The following is a 27,528-nucleotide window of genomic DNA, read 5'->3' as shown; positions in this document are numbered from 1 at the left end:
CGGAGTCCAGACAGAATGTAAAGAGGCTTACCTGCAGAGTTAATTCTGAATTAGGGGGAATCTTAGTCCAAGTCTGAAAGAATACTCCAAGGAATCATCAGGAAATTTTGAGTGAGAAGGCAGTGAGTATATGTAACCGTACACTTATACATTCTGTGCTACCCTTGCTGCTTTATGTGTTATCATCATCATATTTAAAGATTAATAAATCATTTATATGTTAGCCTATGATTATCATAATAAATTATTAAATCATCTTAAATGTATATGCAATCAATCATCATCGTATGATGATTGAGTGCATGTACATTTAACATTAATTACTTCAATTAGGAGCTCTTGCATAAGTTGGAATACATTATGTTTGCTGCCATTTGGATAGTGACATTATTGGTGTGGTCCTTGCACATATACCTTTTATCTAATCATTGGGAAAGACTAGTAGTACTTATTTACACATTTATATCAGATGGCTCTTCTCATATCACTTCTCATATCATAACTGATACCACTGAGTATCCTACAGATTGATCACCACTTTTATTGTGTCTACACATACCTCATATGTTTGAGGGTTTTTAGTGTGAGTGTGCATTCGTGCCTTAATCAATTTATGCTGTGTTTGTTATACTACACTTAGAGGGGTTTGCGCCTCTTTCTCTTTTTTGTGTTTTAATATTCAGCTGTATTCAGCCTCCAGTGCTGTGTTGTGTGAAGCGGCTGCAACCCCAAATTGACGTTCTGAATGATTGGATTGTTTCCACTGAAACCATATCCTTTTTCCATAAGAGTTTGAATACTTTTATATATTCTTCAATTGTATTATTAATGTATACAGGGCGCTCCTATTTGTTGTGTTTATATATATATATATATATACATCTATATTGTAGTGATATGGGAGGAGTCACCTGATGATGGTATTTATTTCAAGGGGTGGGGTCTACTGCCCCACCATCTTTAAAACTAGCCGCCACTGGGAATCGGTAATAAAGTGATTCACTGGTCAACAAAGAAAAATCATCAGAGAAACAAATAGGTATAGTAGACTAGGTTTGACCCCCTGATTCCAAATCTATGCTTAGTTTTCCCCAGAACATATAGTTATTGTGATGATCAGACATGACTGGGAGCCAAGACACACTTATGAGACTGGAAAATACAGTACCCAACATCTTCATCTTGTTGATCCCAAGAAGAAATGTCTTCATCCCCTCTACATTAAACTACATTAAACTCGAGCTGGTAAAATGGGCTCTAAAAATGTTCAAATATCTGACTGGCAAATATCCAAACATCAGCATAGGTAAACTGGAAGAAGGGGTCTTTGGTGGACCCAAATCTATGATATCCTAAAAGATGGAGCATTTATGGAAACTTTGACTGTTGAAGAACGAGAAGCTTGGACGAGTTTTCAGTGGGTTTATGAACACTTCCTAGGTAAAACAAAATCTCCTGATTTCTGTTATGGTGTCAATAGACTTCTGTGTGCACACAGGAAAATGGGATGTTGCAAATCAATTAAGCTATGTTCTACACTCCCATTTATATTTCTTCCCTACCAACCTTGGTGATTGAAATGACAAACAAGGTGAGCGTTTCCACCAAGATATCAGGTAAATGGAATATTGATAACAAAGTTTCTCGAATGACATTATGAGGGCAGACTACTGTTGGATGTTGTGTCATGATGTTTCTGATGCAGTGTACCACAGACATAGACAGTCATCATATTTTTTAGTAATATTTACTTATGTATCTTAAATCCGACATTGTTGTATGTGTCACTTTTTTGTTGTACTAAAGAGGTTTGTTTTACAAAAATGGTGGATGCCAGCATAAATCAGATTGTAAATTCATGAGCAGCATTAAAAATTGGTCTAGAAAATTATGTTTTGTATTTCTGATGATTAAAAAAAAGATGTTTTTCTTTTTTTGTAGACCTGTGTTATCAATCTTTTTATACAATAACAATTTTCAAGTAGACTGTCCCTGTAAGGTTCATTTACATGTGGCCTCTGATTGGCTACAGCAATGAAGATCTTGAACTCATAATCCATCATACTCTGAATCATCACAATATTGCTACATTTATCCTGTGAGGAGCTGGATTCCGATTATTTCGGAGTGAGTATACTGCATATTATTCACACTATTGAGTACAACAAAAATGTTTTATTGTTTGCAGTTACACCTGCATTATGGGAAAGTAGACAGAAACTTTACTACACTTCCAATTGTCTTGTGAGGAGCTGGATTCCGATTATTTCGGAGTGAGTATACTGCATATTATTTACATTTTTTAATACAACACTTCTTAGTGAAAGTTTTATCACTTGCAGCTACGTCCAGACTAGTGGGGAATAAACAGAAATTTACCACACATTCAATATCAGGTTTTACAACTGATCAAGTTGGACTCTGAACTCTTCGGAGTAAGTATACTGCACTAATTATTAGGTGTTGATCTACACAAACAAAAGCCAAGTTATCTCTTCCTCAGCTTTAACTGGAACATTAGAAAAAGAACTCTTTAGGACCTGTGCCTCTTTATCCACTATCTATAATTATAGCAGGCATAGTCAAATAACCAGAAAGCTTCTTCTCCTTAAAGTGATGGTAAATCTTAATGTTTGTGAAGCGCTAGGATTTACCACTGGAACAAGTAAAGGTGACTTTCAGTCATGAAGTATAAAATACTTCATGCTGAAAGTTCCTTTTTTTGTTTGCAGTGTTCACTGCACTGAGCTGCTAAGGCAGCCCACGGCAGAATGCTATTTGGCTGAGAGGTGACTTTTCTACCTCTTAGCCAATAGCCGTGTGTGAAATCTGGTGTCAAGCAGGATTTCCTCATGGCTATTGGCTAAGAGGTGGAAGCGTCACCTCTCAGGCAAATAGTGTTCTGCAGTGGGCGGCCTTAGCAGCTCAGTGCGGGGATCACTGCAAACAAATAAAGAAGCTGTCAGTATGAAGTATTTTATAATTCATGAATCTTCCACTAGGAAGTCCTCTATTTCGTCTCAGCTTTTGCAATTGAATTTTAAAATAGCCTTGAGATGGTATTTGACTCCTTTTCCTCTCAGTAAGTTTTATCCTAGAGCAAATGGTGCTTGCTGGAGGTATTGTGGAACAATAGGTAACATGCTTAAAGGGACACTAAACCCAAAATGTTTCTGTCATGATTCAGGTAGAGAATACAATTTTAAACAACATTCCAATTTACTTCTATTATCTAATTTGTTTCATTCTTTAGATATCCTTTGTTGAAGATATAGTAATGCACATGGGTGAGCCAATCACACGAAGCATCTATGTGCAGCAACCAATCAACAGCTACTGATGCTATCTAGATATGCTTTTCAGCAAAGGATATCAAGAGAATGAAGCAAATTAGATGATAGAAGTAAATTAGAAAGTTGTTTAAAATCACATGCTCTTTCTGAATCATGAAAGAAAAAATGTGGGTTTCATGTTCCTTTAACATATGGTGTGACTGTCCTCTACTGCGCCCCCTTCTGGAACCAATTTGAATCAGTGTTCCAGTCCCTCCTAGGATTTAGTTACACACTTATGCAGACACAGGACTTCTTCACCTAGCCATACGATACCCATGCAAAGCTAGATGCACACTAGTTCAGATTGGTTTAAATAGCGCTAAGTCGCTCATAGCTAGACATTGAAACTCACAGCATATTCCATCTCTCTCTCTTTCCAACACTGGGCTGTTCAGTAAACGGTTTGTCCGAGTTTGTAAAACTCTCAACCTTGGCCTACAATAATAATAAGATAGACAATTAAAAAAAAAAAACAATGGCCAAGGTGAGATGATTCAGAAAAAAAATTCCAACTCTCTTATTCATCCTTGAAAAGTAATCTTCCTTAAAGGGCTAGTAAACCTAGCAAATAATGTTATATAATTCTGCACATAGTGCAGAATTATATAACATTAGCTTAGCGTCAGGTTTCTAAAGCAAATTGATAGATAGATATTTAGCAAAAAAAACAGAACGCCGCTCCTGGCTCTACTGGGCGGGTCTGTTTTCTTCTGCTAAGCACAACGCAGGCACGCTGTCTAGTCACAGTGCGCCCGATCACGCTATTAAAATAAATGTAGCTCGCTCCCGCTCTGGTCTGGTAGCAGGAGCGAGCTACATTGAGATTAATAGCTCTGCGTTCTGTTTTCTTTGCTAAATATTTATCTAACAATTTGCTTTAGAAACCTGGCGCTAAGCTAATGTTTGCTAGGTTTACTGACACTTTAAAAGAAATAGGTTGATACTCAGTTATTTTTTTTGCAGATCTCACAATTCGATATAGTTTCTCCTGTATTGATACTATAGCAGAGCTATACCAGGTAAAAATAGAGGATGATCAAACTGATTCGATGATGGTTGAATAAAAACAAGTTAAAAGTAGATTTGTATGCGAACTGTAGTGGATCTTAAAGGGTGTCAGTCAAGGAGTTTAAATGGCACTACATAATTCATTCAAAGCATTTCATAATAACTGATGAAAGAACAACAGGCCTGTAATCATTCGTGCTCAACAAAGTATCATGAGAAATATTGTCAGGACCTGGTGCTTCCTTATGCATCTGCCTTTTAAACATAGAGTTTACTTGTTTTTTTCACAGAAAAACATTGATTCTCTCCAGATTTTCAATCAGAGATAATTACAGAAGGCCTTTGCTTGTCAAATCTAGAGTATACGTTGTTTAATTGGTTAGGTAATAAAGCATTTGTTATAATAGCTAACATTTTTTGTTCCAGTTTTCTCTCTCTTTTTTTTTTTTAGCAGCCTTAACTGCTTTTTTGAACGAATATTCAGCTCTTTTAAATGTTTTTTTATCACCATTCCTGGAAGCTTCCTCTTTAACAGAGCGTAGCTTCCTTAACTCTAGAGTGAACCAAGGTTTGTTATTATGTAATTTACGTACAGAGTTTGGCCTAGTTCCCATTGAGGTGGTAATGGTTTGGAAACTGGCGATAACATAAAAATTCTCCAAAGAATTAAATGGAGATAATGGTTTTTACCAAAAGTTTCCAAACTAGACCTTTGCTGGAATACATACTCCTTCACAAAAGCTGATATGAGAGACTATATCAGTATAATTATCTAAATTATGAATACTATAATTAAAATACTCTAATCTGTGGATTCAAAGCAATCCATTTATTCCTCAATATTATCCTCTGTCCATAAATGCACTGGTTTTACTTCATTTTTGTTATATTTTAACTTTTGCTTATATGAAGGGACAAGATGAAGAAGTGAACGATCAGAATCAGAGAAACAGCCTGATACGTATTTTTAATTACACAATAACAGTGATTTCAAAATCTTCCCATTGTGAGTAGAAGCTTTAATTAGTTTGTTTATATTTAGGAAGTTCTGTATATAGGTTAGACTGGTTAAAACCACCCATAATATGATCAGCATTTGGATACTACTTCTAAAATCTGGTCAGATAGATATTTTTGTGCCACATATTTGTGTGGCAGAAAGAGGAATGTAAACTGAACCAGTATTGTAGGAGAAAATTTACAAGGAGAATAAAAGAGAACACACTTGATGATAAAACATTCTAAAGCAGGAGAACATTCATTCCTTTAGATAGAAACATTGTTGCACCATTTTTGATTGATATAGAAACATAAGCCTCCTGCTTTCTTTTTCGTACTGAGAGCAAGGTTACGGTCAGCTCTAAACAAAGAAAAGCCAGGTAACACCACTAAAGCATTAAATATAGAATCATTCCGCCTAGTTTCAGTAAAACAATACACAGATGCAGAGGAGAAATCTTTAGTTGAGCTCACTAACATTCGCAACTCAAACAACAAATGACATAGTGACTGTACATTTAAAAGAAAATACAGGGGAGAGCTGGAGGGATTCCTGTCTTCTGAGTTTATCCTTCACTCTGTGTATTCCATGGGCTCTTCTAATTCTGCTTGGAGAGACACCGCCTGCAGAGATTTCCTCTGGAATGCAACAAACCTCTAGAAATATGTTACTTGGAATTGCAAGACTGAGGTCAGGTACCACACTGGCAGTCAGGATCCAATACAACTAACAAGAGCAAAGTCTAGGAAAAGCCAGGGGTCAGGATACCAGCAAACTCTAGGGTTATTAAAAATAATGGTAAGAAGACTTGCCAGGTTCAGGAGCAAGAAAATCACCAAGACAGCAGATTGCAGGACACTGGTGAGAGGCACAAACAAAGGGTGCATTACAATGTCAGGGCAGGGAGTGGTCTGAGAAGACGCCTTTTATAGAGATGCTGATTAGGTAACTGTCTGCATCTGGCAGGCAGGTGGAGCTAAAGAGCCAGAGCCCTCCAGTGGCTCAAGAGGGAAAGCAGAAGACATTGTTCTATAGATATATACCTCACAATGGCAATGGCACATCAGTGTTTAGTGAGCGGTACTGCAAAAAGAGAGCAGGGCTGGGGCTCTGTCATATATGGGACAGGTGTGTAATGGTCAGGGTTGGGTGGATTTGGTTAGATTCCAGTCCCTGGAAAATCGGACATTACCTGACTGGAGAAGTTGTGATAGAGACAGCTGGTAGGCCTCACAATCATGCAATATTGAGGGTGGTTTGGAGATAAAATACATATACAGTATGTATATGTGAAAATGTAGGCTCTGGAGATATATCCATTGAAAAGTCAATTGAGTATGTTTATCGTGCCATCTCTGCTGATATAAACAAACTTCTCCATGATCAAGCAGTCACTGTATACCATGTTGCAAGGTTGGCATTTTGAAGTAGGATATACTCCATCCTCTGGAGACAAGAGAAAACTAGCAAGTTTAAGTGGAAAATTATTTGAAAACGGCAAAATTTAAAAAAAGTACATTGTTTATTTTGTTACTATGCATAAAATAGTTTTGTATGGGAATTCATAGTGTTAAAAATAAATCAGAAAGAAAGATATGTAAAAAAAAAAATATAGCACTCAACAAATGGCTTTGCTGCACACAAAATAGAGTAAATGGTTGATTACAGCAGCCCATATGCCAGCAATCAATGTAAAACATATACAAAATAAAATGAACTTATCTGCAGATAAGGACAACAGCATGCATTCGCTATGGATGGATTGAGTCCCTCAGGATTCAATAGAACATAGTCCCAAAACAGAGACCTGAAACAATCAAATATAAAGTTCAAAGTGCTCCGTGTTGTTCGTTCAATAAGCATACATGTAACAGGACATACAACGCTAAAGTAAGGCCATATGATACAACTGCCAAAAGCAACAAGGCTCCCAGGAGTTAACAACTTATCTTGCACCTGATTAAACTGTGGGGCAAACAGCTTACCACCACCCAAACACGGGGGGCTGCACTAACTGTACCTCCCACAATACACACAGTGCCAAAAGTTACCCTCCATCTTATAGTTGCAGTCAAGGAGTATCATTTAAGTGTAACACCCCTTTCCTGACCTTCCCTGAGGTAGGGGATAGTGTAATGCTGTGTACCTGTTTCATGTATGAGACCTAAGCCTCAGAGTGGGAGTAGGGGGGGGTTGAAATCAGGTATAGAAGGGATGCTTGTATGACTCAGTGCCTCCGCCTATAAGGGGACACCCTAGAGTAATAGGGTGTGGGGTCCTATAACCACACAAAGAAATCTTCATATAAAATGTTGCTTTGATTATTATAGTTATTTAACCAATAACATACAGTGTAAGAAATACAAATATATATACAATTCACAATAACTTCTTATGACATCAGTATACCTATTTACTCAGAAGTACTTCATGAGCTCATGAAATAATAAACATAACTATTGTTGCAAAAATACAGCGCTACACAATGCAGTTTCCTATACTTGGTAGAGTTTAGACATGTGCGTTTCGTTTTGGCCGAATTTAGTTTTCGGACAAATTTTTGCCAGTTCGGAGATTCAAATGCATCCAAAATATCCGAATCTGCACCATAACTAAAATCTCGAAAAATTCCGAAAATGAATAAATCAGTTTCCGAATTTTCGGATCCATTATTCATATTCAGAATTTTTTATTGTTCTAATCTAAACCGCAGTTTCCCAACATCGCCAACACTAACTAAATCGCTAAATAAAGCTATTAACCCCTAAACCGCCATTCCCTGACATTGCCAACACCAAACCAAATCACTAAATAAAGCTATTAACCCCCAAAAACCGCTGTTTCCCGACATCGCCGACACTAACTAAACCTATTAACCCCTAAACCGAAGTTCCCCGACATCGCTTACACTAACTAAACCTATTAACCCCTAAACCATCATTCCCAAACATCACCAACACTAACTAAACATATTAACCTCTAAACCGCCAGGCCCACATGCCAACATCCTAAATTAAACTATTAACACATAAACCTAACACCCCCTAGCTTTAACATAATTAAAATAGACCTAAATTAAAGTTACAAATATTAACTAACTACCTATTTAAAAATAAATACAAACTTAATAGTGAAATAAAAATAAAACCTAAGCTTAAACTAATAAAACCTAACATTACTAAAAAATTAAAACTACAATTAGAAAAAATAATAAACACTAAAATTACAAAAATTACAAAAAATACCATTACAAAAAATAACAAACAAAATTATCCAAAATAATAAAAATTATTCCTATTATAATACCCCGTTTAAAAAAAAAATTAATTATACCCTAAAATAAAAAAACCTTATCTATAATAAACTACCAAGGGCCCTTAAAAGGACATTTTGTAGGGCATTGCCCTAAAGTTAACAGCTCTTTTGCAAACAAATAAAAACAAACACCCCATAACATTACAAACCCCCACCCCTCAAACCCACAAAATAAAAGAAAAACCTAACTAAAAAAAAAATCTACCCATTGCCCTGAAAAGGGCATTTGTATGGGCATTCAGCTCTTTAACTGCCCTTAAAAGGGCATTCAGCTCTTTTTCTGCCATTAAAATAAAAAAAGCCCTAATCTAAAAAAAACACCCAGAAAAAACAAAAAAAATAACCTAACACTAACCCCAAAATCAGTACTCACAGTTGCTGAAGTCCGGTGAAAGATCTTCATCCCAGGCAGCTCCATCTGTATCCATTGCGGGACCGGCATCTTCTATCTTCATCCCAGCAGAGGCGGAGCGTTTGGTGGATGCGCGGAGGCGGAGGTTGAGGCGGAGGTCCATCGGTCAGACGTGGAGGTCCTCTTCATGCGATCGTCTGTAACTTACTGAGGATTCAATGCAAGGTACCCCTTTTATAATGGTGTACCGTTGCATTCCTATTGGCTGAAAAATGTAAATCAGCCAATAGGAACGAGAGCTGCTAAAATTTTATTGGCTGATTTAAACAGCCAATCGGATTTAAGCAGCTCTCATTCCTATTGGCTGATTTGAATCAGCCAATAGGAATGCAAAATGCTTAAATCCTATTGGCTGTTCAAATCGGCGGACGATCACATGAAGAGGACCTCCACGTCGGACCGTTGGACCTCCGCCTGGACCTCCACCTCCGCGCATCCACCAACCGCTCCGCCTCCGCTGGGATCAAGATAAAAAATGCCGGACCTGCGATGGATACAGATGGAGCCACCTGAATAGAGATGCTTCACCGCTGGGGTGAAGATCGTTCACCGGACTTCAGCAACTGTGAGGACCGATTTTGGGATTAGTGTAGTTTTATTTTAATGGGCCGAAAAGAGCTGAATGCCCTTTTAAGGGCAGTAAAAGAGCTGAATGCCTTTTTTAGGGCAATGCCCATACAAATGCCATTTTCAGGGCAATGGGTAGATTAGGTTTTTTTTTATTTTGTGGGTTGGGGGGAGTGGGGGTTTGTAATGTTAGGGGGTGTTTTTTGTATTTTTTTAGCAAAAGAGTTGTTATTACTGGTAGTTTATTATAGATTAGGGTTTTGTATTTTGGGGTGTTTTTTTTTTTTTTTAAAACGGGTATTAGAATTGGAATAATTTTTATTATTTTTGATAATTTCATTTTTTTATTTTTGGGGTGTTTTTTTTTTTTAGATTAGGCATTTTAATGGGCCGAAAAAGAGCTGAATGCCCTTTTAAAGGCAATGCAGATACAAATGCCCTTTTCGGGGCAATGGGTAGATTAGGTTTATTTTTATTTTGTGGGTTTGGAGGGTGGGGGTTTGTAATGTTAGGGGTGTTTGTGTTCATTTTTTTGCAAAAGAGCTGTTAACTTTATGGCAATGCCCGTATTATAGTTTAGGATTTTTATTTTGGGGTGTTCCTATTAGAATAGGAATAATTTTTATTTTTTTTGGATAATTTCGTTTGTTTTTTTTTGTAATGGAAGTTTTTTTTATTTTTTGTAATTTTAGTGTTTATTATTTTTTGTAATTGTAGTTATAATTTTTTAGTAATCTTTTTTTATTTTTAGTAATGTTAGGTTTTATTAGTGTAAGCTTAGGTTTTATTGTTATTTCACAGGTAAGTTTGAATTTATTTTAACTAGGTAGTTAGTAAATAGTTATATTGTAGCTAGCTTAGGTTTTAGTTTTATTTCACAGGTAAGTTTGAATTTATTTTTTAATAGGTAGTTAGTTAATAATTGTAACTTTAATTTAGGTCTATTTTAATTATGTTAAAGTTAGGGGGTCTTAGGTTTAGGGGTTAATAAAGTTTAATTTAGGTTGTTGCGATGTGGGTGCCGGCGGTTTAGGGGTTAATAGGTTTAGTTAGTGTTGGCCTTGTGGGTGTACAGCAGTTTAGGGGCTAATAGGTTAATTTAGTGTTTTAGTTAGTGTTGGCGATGTGGGTTTATGGCGGTTTAGGGGTTAATAGGTTTAGTTAGTGACGGCGAAGTTGGGGAATTGCGGTTTAGGGGTTTATAGGTTTAGTTAGTGTTGGCGACATTTGGAAACAGTGGTTTAGAGGTTAATAGGTTTATTTAGTGTTTTAGTTAGTGTCGGCGATGTCGGGGAACTGCGGTTTAGGGGTTAATAGGTTTAGTTAGTGTTGACTATGTGGGGACGGTGATTTAGGGGTTAATAGCTTTATTTAGTTGCAGCGATGTGGGTGGCAGCAGTGGTTTTAGATAATTTTGTTTCAGCAATTAGTTATGTTTAGTTAAATCGTTTTTTCGGATCCTTTCGTTTCTTCGGATCCATTCTTTTTTCATATGCATTATTTTATTCTAAATTCCAGACTAGAATAATGCATATGAATAAAGAATGGATCCGAAAAAACGAACGGATTCGAAAAAATGATTTAACTTAACATAACTAATTGCTGAAACAAAATTATCTAAAACCACTGCTGCCACCCACATCGCTGCAACTAAATAAAGCTATTAACCCCTAAATCACTGTCACCCAAAACAATTTTTAAAAAAAACGTAACTAAACTAATTTGCCGAAACAAAATTATTTATTTAACTAATGAAAACGAAACAAAACAAATTTTTTAGCGTTGCACGTTTAGCTGAGGTAATAATCCCTTGCTGCTTGTGAATGAAGCTAGAGAGCACTGCTTGTAACTGATGCAATGCTCAAAAGCTTCTCCTCAGAAATATTGAATAACTGTTCCAATCAACAAATAGAATGCAAGCTCAATCCTATTGGCTGATTGCATCAGCCAATAGGGTTTTTACTACCTTAATTCCTATTGGCTGATAGAATTCTATCAGCCAATCGGAATTCAAGCGACGCCATATTGGATGACATCATTTAAAGGAATATTCATTCGTCGGGTAGTCCTCGGCCTGGAAGGATGCTCCGCGTTGGATGTCTTGAAGATGGACCCGCTCCGCTCCAGATGGATGAAGATAGAAGATGCCGTTTGGATGAAGACTTCTGCCCCTCTTCTGCCCGGCTTGGATGAAGACTTCTGCCCTTCTGGAGGACCACTTCTGCCCGGCTTTGTTGAGGACTTCGGCCCGGTTGGGTGAAGACGTCTGAAGGTAGGGTGATCTTCAGGGGGTTAGTGTTAGGTTTTTTTAAGGGCAGATTGGGTGGGTTTTAGAGTAGGGTTGGGTGTGTGGGTGGTGGTTTTTACAGGTAATAGAGCTGATTACTTTGGGGAAATGCCCCGCAAAAAGCCCTTTTAAGGGCTATTTGTAATTTAGTATAGGGTAGGGATTTTTATTATTTTGGGGGACTTTTTTTATTTAATTAGGGGGATTAGATTAGGTGTAATTAATTTAAAATTCTTGTAATTATTTTATTATTTTCTGTAATTTAGTGTTTTTTTTTTGTACTTTAGTTAATTTTATTTAATTGTAATTAATTGTAGTTAATTTAGTTAATTTATTTAATTATAGTGTAGTGTTAGGTGTAATTGTAACTTAGGTTAGGTTTTATTTTACAGGTAAATTTGTCTTTATTTTAACTAGGTAGCTATTAAATAGTTAATAACTATTTAATAACTATTGTACCTAGTTAAAATAAATACAAAGTTGCCTGTAAAATAAAAATAAACCCTAAGCTAGATACAAATGTAACTATTAGTTATATTGTAGCTATCTTAGGGTTTATTTTATAGATAAGTATTTAGTTTTAAATAGGAATAATTTATTTAATGCTAGGAATATTTATTTAGATTAATTTAAATTATATTTAAGTTAGGGGTGGTGTTAGGGTTAGACTTAGGTTTAGGGGTTAATAAATTTAATATAGTGGCAGCGACTTTGGGGGCGGCAGATTAGAGGTTAATAAATATAATGTAGGTGGCGGCGGGGTCCGGGAGCGGCGGTTTAGGGGTTAAACACTTTATTTAGTTGCGGCAGGGTCCGAGAGCGGCGGGATAGGGGTTAATACCTTTTATTTAGGTGGGACAGATTAGGGGTTAATAAGTATAATGTAGGTGGCGGTGGTGTAGGGGGGGCAGATTAGGGGTGTTTAGACTCGGGGTACATGTTAGGGTGTTAGGTGTACACATTCCCATAGAAATCAATGGGATATCGGGCAGCAGCGAACATAAGCTTTCGCTGCTTTCCGACTACCATTGATTCCTATGGCATCCGCCGCCTACAGGGCGGCGGATTGAAAACCAGGTACACTGGGCCGGAATAGTAGCGGAATAGTAGCGAGCGTACCTGGTAGAAATTTGATAACTTCCAAAAGTAGTCAGATTGTGCTGAACTTGGGTTCGGAACATCTGTAGTGACGTAAGCATCGATCTGTGTCGGACTGAGTCTGGCGGATCGTATGTTACGTCACTAAATTCTACATTTGCCGATATGTAGGGTTTGATAACTAGCATATTTGAGGTTGACAGCTTGATAAATAGAGGCCGATGGGTTAGATAAGAAGTGTGGGCAGCAGGGTAAAATAAAAATTACAAAGGGGGGCGGAGCCGGCTGCCGAGTAAGATGGCTGCACTCTGAGTGAGCTCTAAAAGCCCTGTCTGACTCAAAGGTCAAAATCTCCCTCATTTGGGCACCAAACTTCTTGGGGTAGCTACCCGGGTGCTCTGGAACCTGCTCAGTAAATTTCAATAACGGATCTATCACGGAACCATGTGAAATGGTCTGAGGCCTACCGGACATTGCACAGCTTCACCTACACTGGAGCCCAGATGGTATACAGCACTAGAGCAGTTCTCCTGCCCTCATGATACTGTAAAACACAGGAAAACCGCAGGAGAAGTGGAGGATGAGAACCTAACTGAAAATCTATGCCACTATAGAAAAATAAAACAATGCAGCAAACCTCAAGTATTAAGCCATAATCCATCTAGTTAAAATCACTAAACTGAAAATATGGTGCTTTTGTTTCTCTTTCTACTATGCCCTTATACTCAAAAGCTGCAGGAATAGGGGGGGGGGGGGGAGAAGTGGCAGCTGTGCTGAAAGTTAGAGCAAAGAATCTACTAATCTGCAAATGGTAGCACACTGATTAAAGTTATACAGAGCCTTTAACCTACTTCCCCACTACTTCATTAGAGACTGATATATTACTGCACATTTATGTAATATAGGGATACTCTCTTGGATTCTTATCAAGAAGAATAGCCCTTCTCCTACCCTCACTAATTAATTACAGGACCTCAGTGGAGGTTATGGAATAGCTGCAGCACATTTTTTTTTCTTTATCCTGTCTTTTATTCTTGCATGAATATGTCGCCTAAAAAGAATACTAATAAGCCGGAAAGGGGGCAGAAGCATCCAGCTCATAAAACACCTTCGGTCAACACCTTCAACACCTTCTTTAAACTGCATGATAATGGAGCCCAGGTGGAGGTGCCAACCGTACCCCATAATCCAAAAGCACCATCAGACTCAGAAGATGAAGAAACCTGCACAGATAATATGGTCTCTATATCTCAAACCTTGTTGGAATCTTTGCCATCTAGAAAAGACTTCACAACATTATTGTCACAAGTACGCAGCTGTATTAAAGAAGAAATCTCAGGCCTCAGAAAAGACATTAATGAAATAAGAAACAAGGTTGAATACCTTGAGGAGGTTCAAGAAAGCAACCAGGAGGAAATATCTATTTTGCAGCAACAACTAAAAGGTCAGGAAACCTCCATTATGCAGCTTCACGATAAGCTTGAGGACTTAGATAACAGGGAAAGGCGTCAAAATCTTAGAATCCGGGGAGTGCCGGAATCAGTTCTCACCTCATCAATACCAGGATACCTGCAGGAGCTCTTTACACACATTAATGGGGCCCCGTACGACCAACCCATTCAATTTGATAGAGCCCATAGGGCATTGCGCCCCAAATCACTGGATCCAAAGAAACCTAGGGACATCATTTTAAAATTTAAAGATTATTCCCAGAAAGAAGAAGTCTCACAACTTGCACGCAAACAGAGATCTATTAATTTTCAGGATAGCAACATTCAAATATTTGTGGATTTGGCCCCAAGAACCTTGCTAAGACGGAGGGAATTCAACCACCTCACAGCACATTTAAGGAACTTAAACATTGCATATCGGTGGGGTTTCCCATGCTCGGTCCAGGTCATCAGACAAGGTCAAAGATTCGTATGCAATGATGTCCTGGAGACAGAAAGCTTTTGTGCAGACCTACATATCGATCCACCACTTGAACCCATTATATCTTCAGGATCACGTGAACAACTCAGAAAGGAAGATGTCTCAAAGAACAAAATGGCAAACAGTGCAAGCCAAAAGACTTAGACCTGCTCGTTCTGGTCCCTCTCAGGAAACAGTAGAACCCCCATGAACACTCTTCACAGCAAGGGGTAACACATTTTAGAAGAATTACTGTGTCTCCTTCCATGGTGGAGATGTGGTGTTTATGTTATTCAGTTCAACATTCTGATTTTTACTGGCTAAAAGTTCAAGTTAGGCCTATTTTAAAATGTTTGTGCCAGTTAGCTGTTCATCACCACTAAATACATAGCTAACCTGATGGTACTTGTGGGAAGGTACCTCTGCCCCTTCTAGTCTTCCTGGAGATTGTGGGGTAAGAATCACCGAGTGATAAGATAAAAGCACGATTACACACTTATATTGACTATACTGGTTATATCTCTTAAAAACCTTTATACCCTGTTGATATTTGTTAAATTTGCAAACCTGAGTCACTCCAGATTTCAACTGACTCTATATGAACACTTTTGATTAAACAGGGTTATTGACTTACCAGGTTCTACGTATCCTCTTTCCCCATAAAGATGTGTGGACTTTAACAATTGGTCAGTTGCTCCATTATTTAATACTTTAATCATTCTAGCTCCGAAACGAATATAGTAGTCAGTTACTTATTGTTATTTACTTTTAGCTAATTTGTTGTTATCAATGTTTGGTTGCTCCCTTTTCCCCTCTAACTATTTTAGAGGATGCTGCTCAGAGTTCACTGCGCAGTTGAATCACTGAACCATAGTACAGTTTAGTTAATATAGACTTGTTATGCCCTAATAATATTTATTTGTGTTAGAGCTATAGGTCAGACGGGGATATCTCCCCAGTTTTTTGTTGTTGTTTAAAACACAATGTATCTCACTAGTTTTTGGATTCCTTCTTTGAATCCTACAATTAGAGATTTCTCTCTCAGTATGTATATCTTACAAATTGCTTATTACTGTCCTTTCTCTCAATCTCCCACTTTCTTTTTCTTTTCTAAATATTGGTCTTACATGTGTTATATATGGCGCTTGCAGGGGTATTCATCATATCTACAAAGTTTTTACAGCTCAATATGGTTGATATAAAGGGACATTCGCTAACGTTTATGACTCAAAATGTGAAAGGGTTTAACGTACCACACAAACGTTCTATGGCCTTACGTGATATAAAACTAAAAAAGAGACTCACTTTAGGAAAAACTTTGAACCTAAATATTTCTCACCTCACTATACCCAACACTATCATAACAGTCACCCTGACAAAAAAATAAATGGGGTTAGTATCCTTTTCCATAACTCAGTACCATTTCAGCTCCACAGTATAGAAGCAGATAAAGAAGGGAGATACCTTGGCCTAAAGGGCCTTCTATTTGGAAGACCAATCACGCTGATCAACATTTATGCCCCTAACACAAAACAAAGGCATTTTTTTCAAAATATTACTAATATGACTATCCCTTTCACAACAGGCCCCCTATTAGTAGCTGGGGACTTTAATATCCCTCCTGATCCATCGATAGATAGTTCCAATCCAAATATTCTTATTCCCCAAAAATCTCTGAAATCCATATGGTCAAACTTACGCCTTCTTACACTCCATGACACATGGAGATTTTCACACCCACACATTAGGGATTACACTTTCTTTTCAAACCCGAATAAATCATATTCCTGATTAGATTATATTTTAGTAGATCATTTGTTCCTTAGTCTCCTAGAATCCTCCAGGATCTCATCAACCACTTGGTCCGATCATTCTGCAGTCATTAGCAAATTCAGATGGCCCTCTGCTCCAGTTAAGCCATTTCTATGGTGGTTGGACAACTCTATTCTATCTGACCCAATTAGCATACAACACTTAGAAAAGACACTTACAAACTTTTTTCAGGAGAATTTGACACCGGATACTAACACTAGGATAGTATGGGAAACTCATAAATGTGTTCTTAGGGGAGAACTCATTAAAATTAAAGCGCATAAAACTAAACAATATAGGGAAAAATACACACAACTCGCAGCTGCTCTCTTAGAAGTGGAACATGAACACAAGCTTGATCCCTCAAACGAAGAGACTCTGAGGAAACTATTAAAACTCAGAACTGAGATAAACAACATGCTACATATTAAATCACAAGAACAAGCATTTTATCTTAAACAAAAAATTTTTACAGAAGGAAATAAACCAGGTAGAATGTTTGCGAGGGCACTCAGACAAAAACAAAACTCTTCTTATATACATCATTTACTAAATGACACAAATCAAAAGATAGAGGATTCAACCTCTATAGCGGAATTGTTTAGACTATATTATGCAAAGCTCTATGATTTATTTCCCAACAGTAAAACTTTGGAACATGAACACGTATGCTCCTCATATCTACAACAGCTTTCAACCCCAGTCTTACAAACAGATAAGGTAGAATTCCTCCAAAAACCAATAGATGCCTTAGAAATAGAAAAAGCAATAAAAACTCTGAAGCCAGGGAAAAGCCCAGGACCAGATGGGTATACAGGCTTATATTTCAAAACCTTCAAACACATTTTAATTCCCAACCTCCTTACCCTGTTCCAGTCTATAGACCAAAATGAGCCGATGTCCTCGAACATGTTGGAGGCTTTTATAACAGTACTGCCCAAACCAGGCAAATCCCCAGACCAGCCAGCTCACTTCCGACCTATCTCCCTCCTGAATGTTGATTTAAAAATTTATGCCAAAGTTTTGGCAAATAGACTCAATGCAGTCCTCCCTTTGCTGATTCATGTGGATCAGGCAGGCTTTGTACCTGGTCGAGAGGCCAGGGACAACACCACGCATGTGCTGCAACTTATGCAATTTGTTTCTTTACATAAAACCCCTTCAATCCTCCTGTCAACAGATGCTGAAAAGGCCTTTGACAGGTTGGATTGGACCTTTTTAAAACTCACCCTCCAGAAATTCGGTATCCCAGAGGAATTTATCTCCAAAATCTTTGCACTTTATGTGGGCCCAACAGCCAAAGTTAAAGTGAATGGTATCCTGTCCGGCTCATTTCATATTAAGAATGGGACGAGACAGGGGTGCCCTCTTTCCCCCTTATTATTTGTACTCTCTATGGAAATTTTGGCAATCAAGCTTAGGGGCAGCTCAGAGGTGAGCGGTCTGCAGATTAACCAGACACAATACAAAGCTACATTGTTTGCGGACGACTTACTGCTTTCCCTTACCAACCCGACTAAATCCCTCCCTGCAGCTCGCCTAATTTTGGCCCAATACAGGAGAGCCTCAAACTATGCAATAAACTCTTCCAAATCGGAATTACTTCCAATGGAAATGTCTCCGGCAGAATGTAAACGATTGGAAGTTGATTATCCATATCAGATTCAAACCAAAACGTTAAAGTACTTAGGAGTACATTTATCACCTAACCTACATGACCTGTTCAAATATAACTATGAAAGATTTATACACAAATTCAACTCATTTATTGCATCTTGGCTCCCTAAATCAATTACTTGGATAGGAAGGATTAATGTTGTAAAAATGAATTTGTTACCTAAACTTTTATATATCTTCCAAACAGTCCCTATCCCACTTCCTAATCACTTCCTCCCTACACTACAGTCCATCACTAACTCTTACATATGGCATAAAAGACCACCAAGGATATCTAAAACAACACTATATCTTCTGCATCCAACTCGGGGAGGGCTAGGTGTACCAAATCTCCAGAATTACAAAGATGCCACTATCCTTCAGAGGATTGTTGATTGGTGTTACCAGTCGGCCACTTCATCTAAAGCCTGGGTCTCCCTGGAACACGACTTAACGGGGATACCCCAGCTAGGGAGCTATTGTTGGCTTCCCCCTGAACACCGACCTTCTACAATCCAAAACTATCCCATTATAAAAGAAACTTTTCAGGTATGGTCTAGACAGATACAGAAAAACACCTCATTCTCTAGTATCCCATCCCCTCTCACACCATCACTCTCCAATCCTGACTTCTTGGTGGGGAATTCTCCTCCAAAAAATTTTAAAATAGACATCCATGGACTTCTCCCGGTCTATCTGTTGACGGAGGCAACAAAAATAATCCCAATGACACAAATGCAAAACTTGGAGAACGACTTCTTTGCTACCTGGCTAAGATATAATCAGCTGACACATTTTATCAACACTCATAAAAACAAACAGGATCTGGTGCGTACTCGCACTAGATTTGAACAACTCTGTAGTGCACCTCACCAACCAGCCCATACTATATCTCTTTTGTATGCTATTCTGAACTCACCTCCAACAGACCACCTTCCTTCTTACACACAAAAATGGCAAAAAGACCTTGCGGGGCAAGTATCAGTAGAGGAATGGAATAAAACTTTCCACAACATAGCCAAATCTTCTCACTCTGCCTCCCTGCTGGAAGTCAATTATAAACTCTTAATAAGATGGTATTTGACCCCGCAATGCCTACAATACATCTTTCCCCTGACATCTAACAGATGCTGGAGGAAGTGCAACCAAGAGGGTTCCATGTACCATATTTGGTGGTCATGTCCTAGTATTCAGCCGTTTTGGTGCTCCATAACTAAGGAAATTAGCAAACTCCTAGGACGCGACATTTCTCTAGATCCAGTAGTTTTACTCTTCCATGATATTCCCAAAATGCAATCTAAGGCCCACACTAGGCTTCTACACATTGCATTGAATAGTGCTAAGCAAGTCATTCCTCGGAGATGGAAACAGGAGATTACTCCTACGACTGACGAGTGGCTTGCTCAGTTTTCGCTATATATACGACTAGAGAGGTTTCATTACTTCTCCATTAACCAATTGGATTTCTATTGCGAGATTCTCTTCCTATGGGAATCCAGACCCCGCAGCTAATTACCAGGAGGACGCAAGATAACCTAACACCCTTGATAGGGGTAAGCCCATACTGTAATTTTAATATCCCTCAGCAAACTTTATTTCACTTCACTCAGGAACACGTGTATTTGACCTCTTCTCTTCTTTTTCTTTCCTCTTCCTTTCCTTTGTTTTTCTATGCTTCTTTTTCTTTATGTCCTGCTAAACACTTGCAAAATTCATATTGACAATTCTCTATGTAACCAATATTGATAATTGTTGTTTGATGGCCTTTCTAGTCCATTTCTTATTGTATTATTTTGTTTAACCCACAACAAATGTAAGAACTAAAACACGGGGATTTCGATGATTGCCAACAGACTTATGTTGTGAGTGTTTTATTCTCTGCTTGTAAATGTTTGAAGTTATTTCAATAAAGCTTTTTCAAAACTTAAAAAAAAAAAAATTACAAAGAAAAACTTATAGTAACTTTAAAACAATAGATACATAAGTAATACATTATGGGAGGGTATTTACCTCATCCTGCAACATATAAATTATGTGTAAATCCTCTTACAACAAGAAAGGTAAACAGCAATAGCATTAATGTATACTAACATATATACTAGAAAACAAGCAAGGATACTCATGTTGGAACCATTCAATGCCCTTCGGCAGATGTAGCTGAAGATTCAGTTGTTTGTTTATGAGTTCTTTTTGATGGTACTCGCTGCCACTCTAAAGGGAAAAGAGGAGATTGCTGTTGTAGGGTTTGAGCATTTATAGAGAGGTCATCTGCTGATGGAGGCAAAGGTTTACATGTGTCCGCTAAATCCTCTGCAGACTTACAGATTATCTTTCTTCCCTACCAGTGTATCTGTAAATCATGGATGTTGTGTTAACGAAGTGTAGAAGGGACTTCATTTTTTCCGTTTTTGAAGTGTTCTGGAGGTAAGGTCAGTGTAGATTTGTAAAATGACTTTGTACTTGATCGGTTGTGTCTGTCTAGTTTTTCTCATTATTTCTTCCTTGATTGGATAGCTGTTTATTTTTACAATGACGTCCTAGGTGGTTGTCCATCAGGAGGTTTTGCTCTTAGGGCTCTGTGTGCCTTGTCCAAGGCTATGTGCTTGAGTCATCTTCATCTGTTAAGAAGGCAAATAGGCCTTGTATATAAAATTTGAGTTCTCAAGGCTACTGATTTGATTAATTGATTGATTTGACTGATGATTTGTGTAATTTGTAGTAATTTAGGTAGTCAATGCACACTGCTTCATTTAGCTGACTGACTATCCAGGAAAACATGAGGGATGTGGAAACGACAAGGTCAATCCTGACATCCTGCACTGCCTGTCATATTACATCACACAGCTATTCTGTAATACATAACACTAAGAACAGTTATAGTAAGAGTACATAATACAAACAAGTGAAATCCAGACACACAAACAATTATTCTGGAATGCCTCTTATGTGGGCATTATTCTGTCTAATGCAGTTTTCTAGATAATCAATTTTGTTTTCAAGAGCTGAAATTGTATCTTTATGTTGTGAGAGTCGATTGCTCATATCATAGTTTTTCCATCCTGTGACCTACTGTACTTCTGAGAGCTCTTTTTTAATTTCTGAAATGTTTTTGTGTATGCATTGCTTCACTTGAGTTATCAAGGTGGAGAAGAACTTTATTACATATGTATTTATGTGTATATATGTGTCTGCAAATACATATATGCACATATAAATACATAAATACATATGTATAGACATATAAACACACACACATATATATATATATATATATATACACACATACATATTTAGACATGTGTATGCATGTATCTCTACATTAAAGCCCCTTGCATGCTTGAGACCTTATATCTTTGAGCCCTTATAATGTTTTATTGCAATATTTTTTAAATAATTTGTATTAGACAGTGTTTTTATGAGTGTAACTGTACTTCTAAATTAATTTTTTATGTATTTTGTGCAACTCTTTATTAGAGCATAACAGTTAACCAAAACTCTGCAATCCATCTATCCTGAAACACGTTAAATAAAATTCCGCTCGAGCAAAAGCATATGCTTTCAACTTGTAACATGCGCTACTTCTGACACACACAAAAAGTCATGATAAACCCTTATCGCTCACACGCAACTGTTAGCGCGCCACTCGTAATATAGCCCTTAGTCTGAATTTAAAATGTGTGGTAGATTTCTCTCTGACAAATTGTAAAGTTAATTCCATTTCCCTCCCACTGCATCATGTGATAGCCATAAGCCAATCACAAAATGCATATATGTATATTTTGTGAATATTGCACATGCCATTCGGAGCTGGTGCCTCAGAAAGTGTGCATATAAAAAGAGTGTGCACATTTAGATAATTGAAGTGAATTGGAAAATTTTTTAAAATTGTGTGCTCAATCTGAATAATGAAAGTTACATTTTGACTTTAGTCTCCCTTTAATTCCATATGACAAATGATAAATAAAGGAAATGTAAAGCAAATTGCCTGGAATACTCATAAGGGTTAAGGCCAGGACAGAGGAGTAGGAGTGTTTGTGTGTGTGTGTGTGTGAAACAAATATTGCAGTTAGAAGGGAGGGGTTTGCCTTACCTTTTTAAGACTTGTACAGGAAGTCCAAATCCTCTTTCAGCTTGTTTCTTTGAAGTTTTCACATGAAGCATTTCAAGAGAGTAAAAGTACCTCCAAAATGATTCATGGAGTCCCCAGAGGATTCTGCAGAAAGAAAAGTCATGGAGGAAAGTGAAGCAGAAGAATGGATTGCACCTTCGCCTGATGCGGTGCAATCCATTTGATCCTTTACTTAATCCTCCCCATGTCCCTTCCCAGGGTAGGCCTAGTGAGGGGGGCAGCTCCACGATTATAACTGATATTTCGGATCAGGCCTTGTTGGAGGACATTGATCCGGAGGGTGGCTGGGGGGCACAAGGCAATTTGGGCCTCTTGGATGCGGCGTCTGAGTTATTGGGCCCTATGGGCGATGCGGTTGCCGGTCCCTCTCGTAACTTCCCGGTTCCCCTTGGCCTGTGCAATTCCCTTCCATCGATGGTGGGCATAGTGGGAGCATTGGGGCCTTACCTGGGCCTTCAACAGCTTTGTCCAGTGAATCCAGCACGGCGGTGGTATCCCTCTTCCAGATGCTGGCGGCGGCAATGTCTGGTGCTCCGGGTGGGTCCTCCATGGTTCAAGGTCCATCTCTCCGTGGTTCATGTGCTCCTTCATGATTACTTTTCCAGTCTCGGGTCCTCCAGCAGCGGTACTACCGGTAACGCCACTTCTGGTGACGTTGCTTCCGGTATCGCCATTCGGCCATGAAGAGGAGTGCATCGAGTTCCCCACATAGGTAAGAAAGAAGTGCCACATGGTGGAACTATAGCTCCGGGGGGGGGGGGGGGGTAGGCCTCAAGGTGACAGGTGCTCAGCTATTGCAGGGGGCCCAGAAACTTTGAATAGCTAAGAATGGAGGCAGCGGAGTTGATTTGCGGCAAGTTGGGACCAGAATGGGGGCAGGAAACAGGCAAAAAGGGGACAATAAAAGTGCATGGCAAAGGCTGCTACAGACAGCAATAAAGGAGCAGAGGTGCGTCACAGGCCTAGTATGAATGTGGCAGATAATGTGGACTTGGATTCCACAGGCATGGCTCTTGGCACGGATAATGGCAGTATGGATAGTATGGAAGGCACGTCTAGGGACAGGCTAGCACTAGGAAAGTGGTCACTAGATCCATGTTTAAACAGCCCAATTCCACAGAGTAGATTGGGAAATGGCGTTGACTAGAAGTTGTAGAAAGCCTTCACCCCAGGCCCCTTAAACAGCTCACTTTAGTGATGAAATTGAGGATTTTTCTGAGGAGGAACAGAGTGTGCAAGTGAGAGAAGGGCGGGGCAAGTGCCCATGTGTGCTTGAAGGGAGGGGTGAGCAGAGTGTGAATAGAGGGAGGGGAGGGCGAGAGTCGAACTTCTCCAACGTAGTACTCCTCTCTTGCATACTGTTTTTCAGGATAGCGATACAGCAACAACTGGAGACTCAGGGAGTGGCCTGGAGAGAGATACAGAGAGCGGTGCTGATTCCATCGTTTTGGAGCATGAGCATCCATCGACTTTGGGTGTGGTAGCTATACCAACCAGGATGGGAACACAGGCCGGTGAGTTCTCAGTTTCAGTGGGGTTTAGGGGTTTTTATGTCATCTTCGGATCTCCGGAGGTTCTGAGAATAGGTTTGGGTTTAGATGCCAAAGGGCATAAATGTATGTACAGGATGCTTAGGTGGTTGACAGAGGATAAAGAGGCTGCTAGGAAAGGGTTGCAATGGTCATCAGAGCCTGTTATCTCTGATATGTCAACTAGGGCATCCCAACCCCGGAACAGACTGACTGACATACGTGGTCCTGCCAACCGTAAGGTGGAACTCCACAGCGATAAACACTCATGGTCCCCATATGATCTGCATGAGCATCTTAAAACTAAGATGTCAAGCACATCCAGGATGGGAAGTACGTTAACATCTTCAAACTCTCTGTGGAAGCCTATAGGCTAAAGGAGAGAGCCGAGGATGGGGCTAAAAAATTCCAGCACCCAGATGCATTACGAGAGTGGAGAAGAGGTTTCAGGGTCTACACTACTTGCTATTTGGAGAAGAGACCTGATCAGAATTTGGCCATATTAAAATACATGGAAAACATGGAGATTATTGAGGAGAATTATCATGAAGGAGCCTAGGGTGATTACGATGAGGCCTTTTGAAGGAAAATAATAGGTAACCCTCTCCTTGACTTTGGATGTGTGGAGATGCAGGTCTGGGCCCAGCTGGGTCCAGAAAGGGTCCCCGGGACTTCCACTCCTCTAACTGGTATACCACAGGTACATTCAGCCAACAGATTTTGGAGGCATCCTACTGGGGTCTGTTGGAAATTCCAGGAAAAGCATTGTGTACTGGGAACTTCAAGTTCCTTTTGGCACCCATGCCGCAACTGCAGGGGGCCTCACCTAGCTGCAGATTGCGTTAAAAATTTTGAGAAACAGAAGAGGGCAGGACCAAGAGGCACTGCTGCTGTTAAGGGCGACCACTCCACTGAAGGTGGCCGCAATTATTCCATGGCTCGCTTTGTATCCTGATAAGGGTGCAGCAGCCTTACTGAGGGAAGGCCTTCAGGAGGACTTCATGATTCCTGTTTAGGGTAAGGTTACAGGCTCCACAGGAATTGGAAATCTGCATGCCAGTTCCCTGATGCACTTAAGGAGAAGTTGGGTAAGGACGTTTCACTGGGTCATATTTCAGGCCCTTTTAGGAAAAAGTCAATACCGGGGTTGGTTATTTCCCCATCAGGAGTGGTGCCAAAGAAAGATCCAGGGAAATTTAGGATGATTCAACACCTTTCCTACCCCAAGGGTAAGTCAGTGAATGACGCTATCCTGGCTGAGCTGAGCACAGTGCACTATCAGTCCTTTGACGACACACTAATGGTAGTTCGGAATACAGGATGAGGTGCCCTGCTGGCAAAGTTAGATGTGGAGTCAGCTTTCCGATTATTGCCAATTTAACCAACTTTTTTTTACTTAATTGGTTGTTTTTTCAACGGATCCTACTATGTTGATCATTGTCTCCCTATGGGGTGTTTGATCTCCTGCACTTACTTTGAGGCCTTCAGCACCTTCTTGCAATGGGCTGTACCGAGGTGGCGGGGGAAGACCAAATTGCTCATTATTTAGATGACTTTTTATTGGTAGGAAGACCTGGTTCCAGGGAATGTGAGCTGCTTCTGCACACCATGAGGATTCTGATGAATAAATTTGGTATCCCCCTGGCAGAAGATAAAACTGAAGGCCCATGAACATGTCTTACATTCTTAGGGATAGAAATTGACTCCATGGTGGAGAAATGCAGACTCCGGGTGGATAAAATTCAGAAGATGCTGGCAAAGGTTAGAAGAAGTGCTTCTGCATTCTGTATGCTGAAAGAGTTGCAAACCCTTTTGGGCCTGCTCAACTTCCCGGGGCGAGTTATACCTAAGGGAAGATATATTCTAAAAAGAATGGCGTGCTTGTTACCGGGGGTGACTTCCCCGAAGGCAAGGATCGTGGTTAACAAAGACATGAGGCATGATCTCCAGATTTGGGATCAGTTTCTTATGGTTTTAAATGGGGTTTGCATTTGGAGCAAACCTCAGACGTCCATGCATTCCATCCATTTATTTACGGAAGCTGCAGGATCCTTTGGCTATGGAGCTTACTTAAACGGTAAGTGGAGTGCAGAGCTATGGCCTGTTGAATGGACAGTCAAAGGGCTTACCAGGAACCTTTGCCTCCTGGAGCTCTTCCCCATATTGGTTGCACTGGAGATATGGGGTGACGAACTGAGAAACAGATCAGTTGTTTTTTGGACAGCAGCATGAGTGTGGTCTTTGCCATCAATAGACTCTCTTCATCATCCCCAGCAGTGGTAAGATATCTTAGGATTCTGGTCTTGGGATGCCTTAAGCGAAACATTGAGTTTAAGGCGAGACATGTCCCTGGGGTTTCTAATATCATAGCTGATGCACTTTTCCATTTTCAATGGGATATTTTTAGGAAGGTTGCGCCTAATGCCGTGACTCATGGTGTTTCCTGTCTTCCTTTCCTATGGCAGGTGGCACTGGATGGCAATCAATGATATCGCTACTGAAGGCTTCCCTGGCACCTTCCACTTGGAAATCATACGTGAGGCATTGAGAAGAATGCGTTTTCTTCTGTGAGGTTCAGGGATTTTCATCATGCACAGGTGAGCAAGATTAATTGTTGCGATGGCTCGCAGAGCCACGGGGTAAAAAGATAAAAAACAAGGCGGTAACAGTGAGATTAGCGGTGGTATCCTTCTTCTGTAAGTTGTTTATCCTGACGGACTCTTCCAAGATGTTTTTGGTTTGCCAAATTCTAGGGGGCTGAGGGAGGTCAGAGGTACGATGAAAGGATATACGTGAGCCCATAACCACTGATAGGTTACTTCTTTTACTCCAGGTTCTACCTGATGTCTGCTTCTCAGCTTATGATGTGCAGCTCTTTTCTGCAGCATTTGCTATGGCATTTCATGGAGCCCTTAGAGTGGGAGAGTTAGTACCACAGTCAAAAAATGCAAAAGTTGGAGGGGTATTGTGCGAGCATGTGATCAGCTATATGTGAGACCCCTTTTATCCCACTGCTAAGTTAGTACAGTGTGTTTATGTTGTGATGTTTCCCTGTTTTGGTGTGAATTTAACACTTTTTTCTTTTGCAGGGCCTAGCAGAGGTCCGCTTCATGTCTGGATAGTGGGGCACTCGTTTGTGCACAGGGCAGTCATCCGAGCATCAATGCGACCTGGAGGACAGCAGCAGGGCTTTTCTTCTTCTTGAGTGGTGCTTAGATGGTTAGGGAGGAGAGACCTTTGCTGGGCAGGTTTGCCTGGATTACTACAGGATGCCATGAGGCATTGAGACAAACCCCACGTTTTGATCCTCCACTTGGGGGGAAACGACCTTGTATCAATTCCCCGATGGGATTTGAGTGCAGTGATCCAGTCTGACCTGCATACTTTCAACGCTTGGATTCTTAGTGTAAGAATGGGTTGGTCTAACATTATCACCAGATTGACGTGGCGGCATATCACCAACCACAGT

Source organism: Bombina bombina, chromosome 4 (assembly GCF_027579735.1).
Source record: "Bombina bombina isolate aBomBom1 chromosome 4, aBomBom1.pri, whole genome shotgun sequence".
Taxonomy (NCBI): domain Eukaryota; kingdom Metazoa; phylum Chordata; class Amphibia; order Anura; family Bombinatoridae; genus Bombina; species Bombina bombina.
This window is presented reverse-complemented; position numbering follows the sequence as displayed.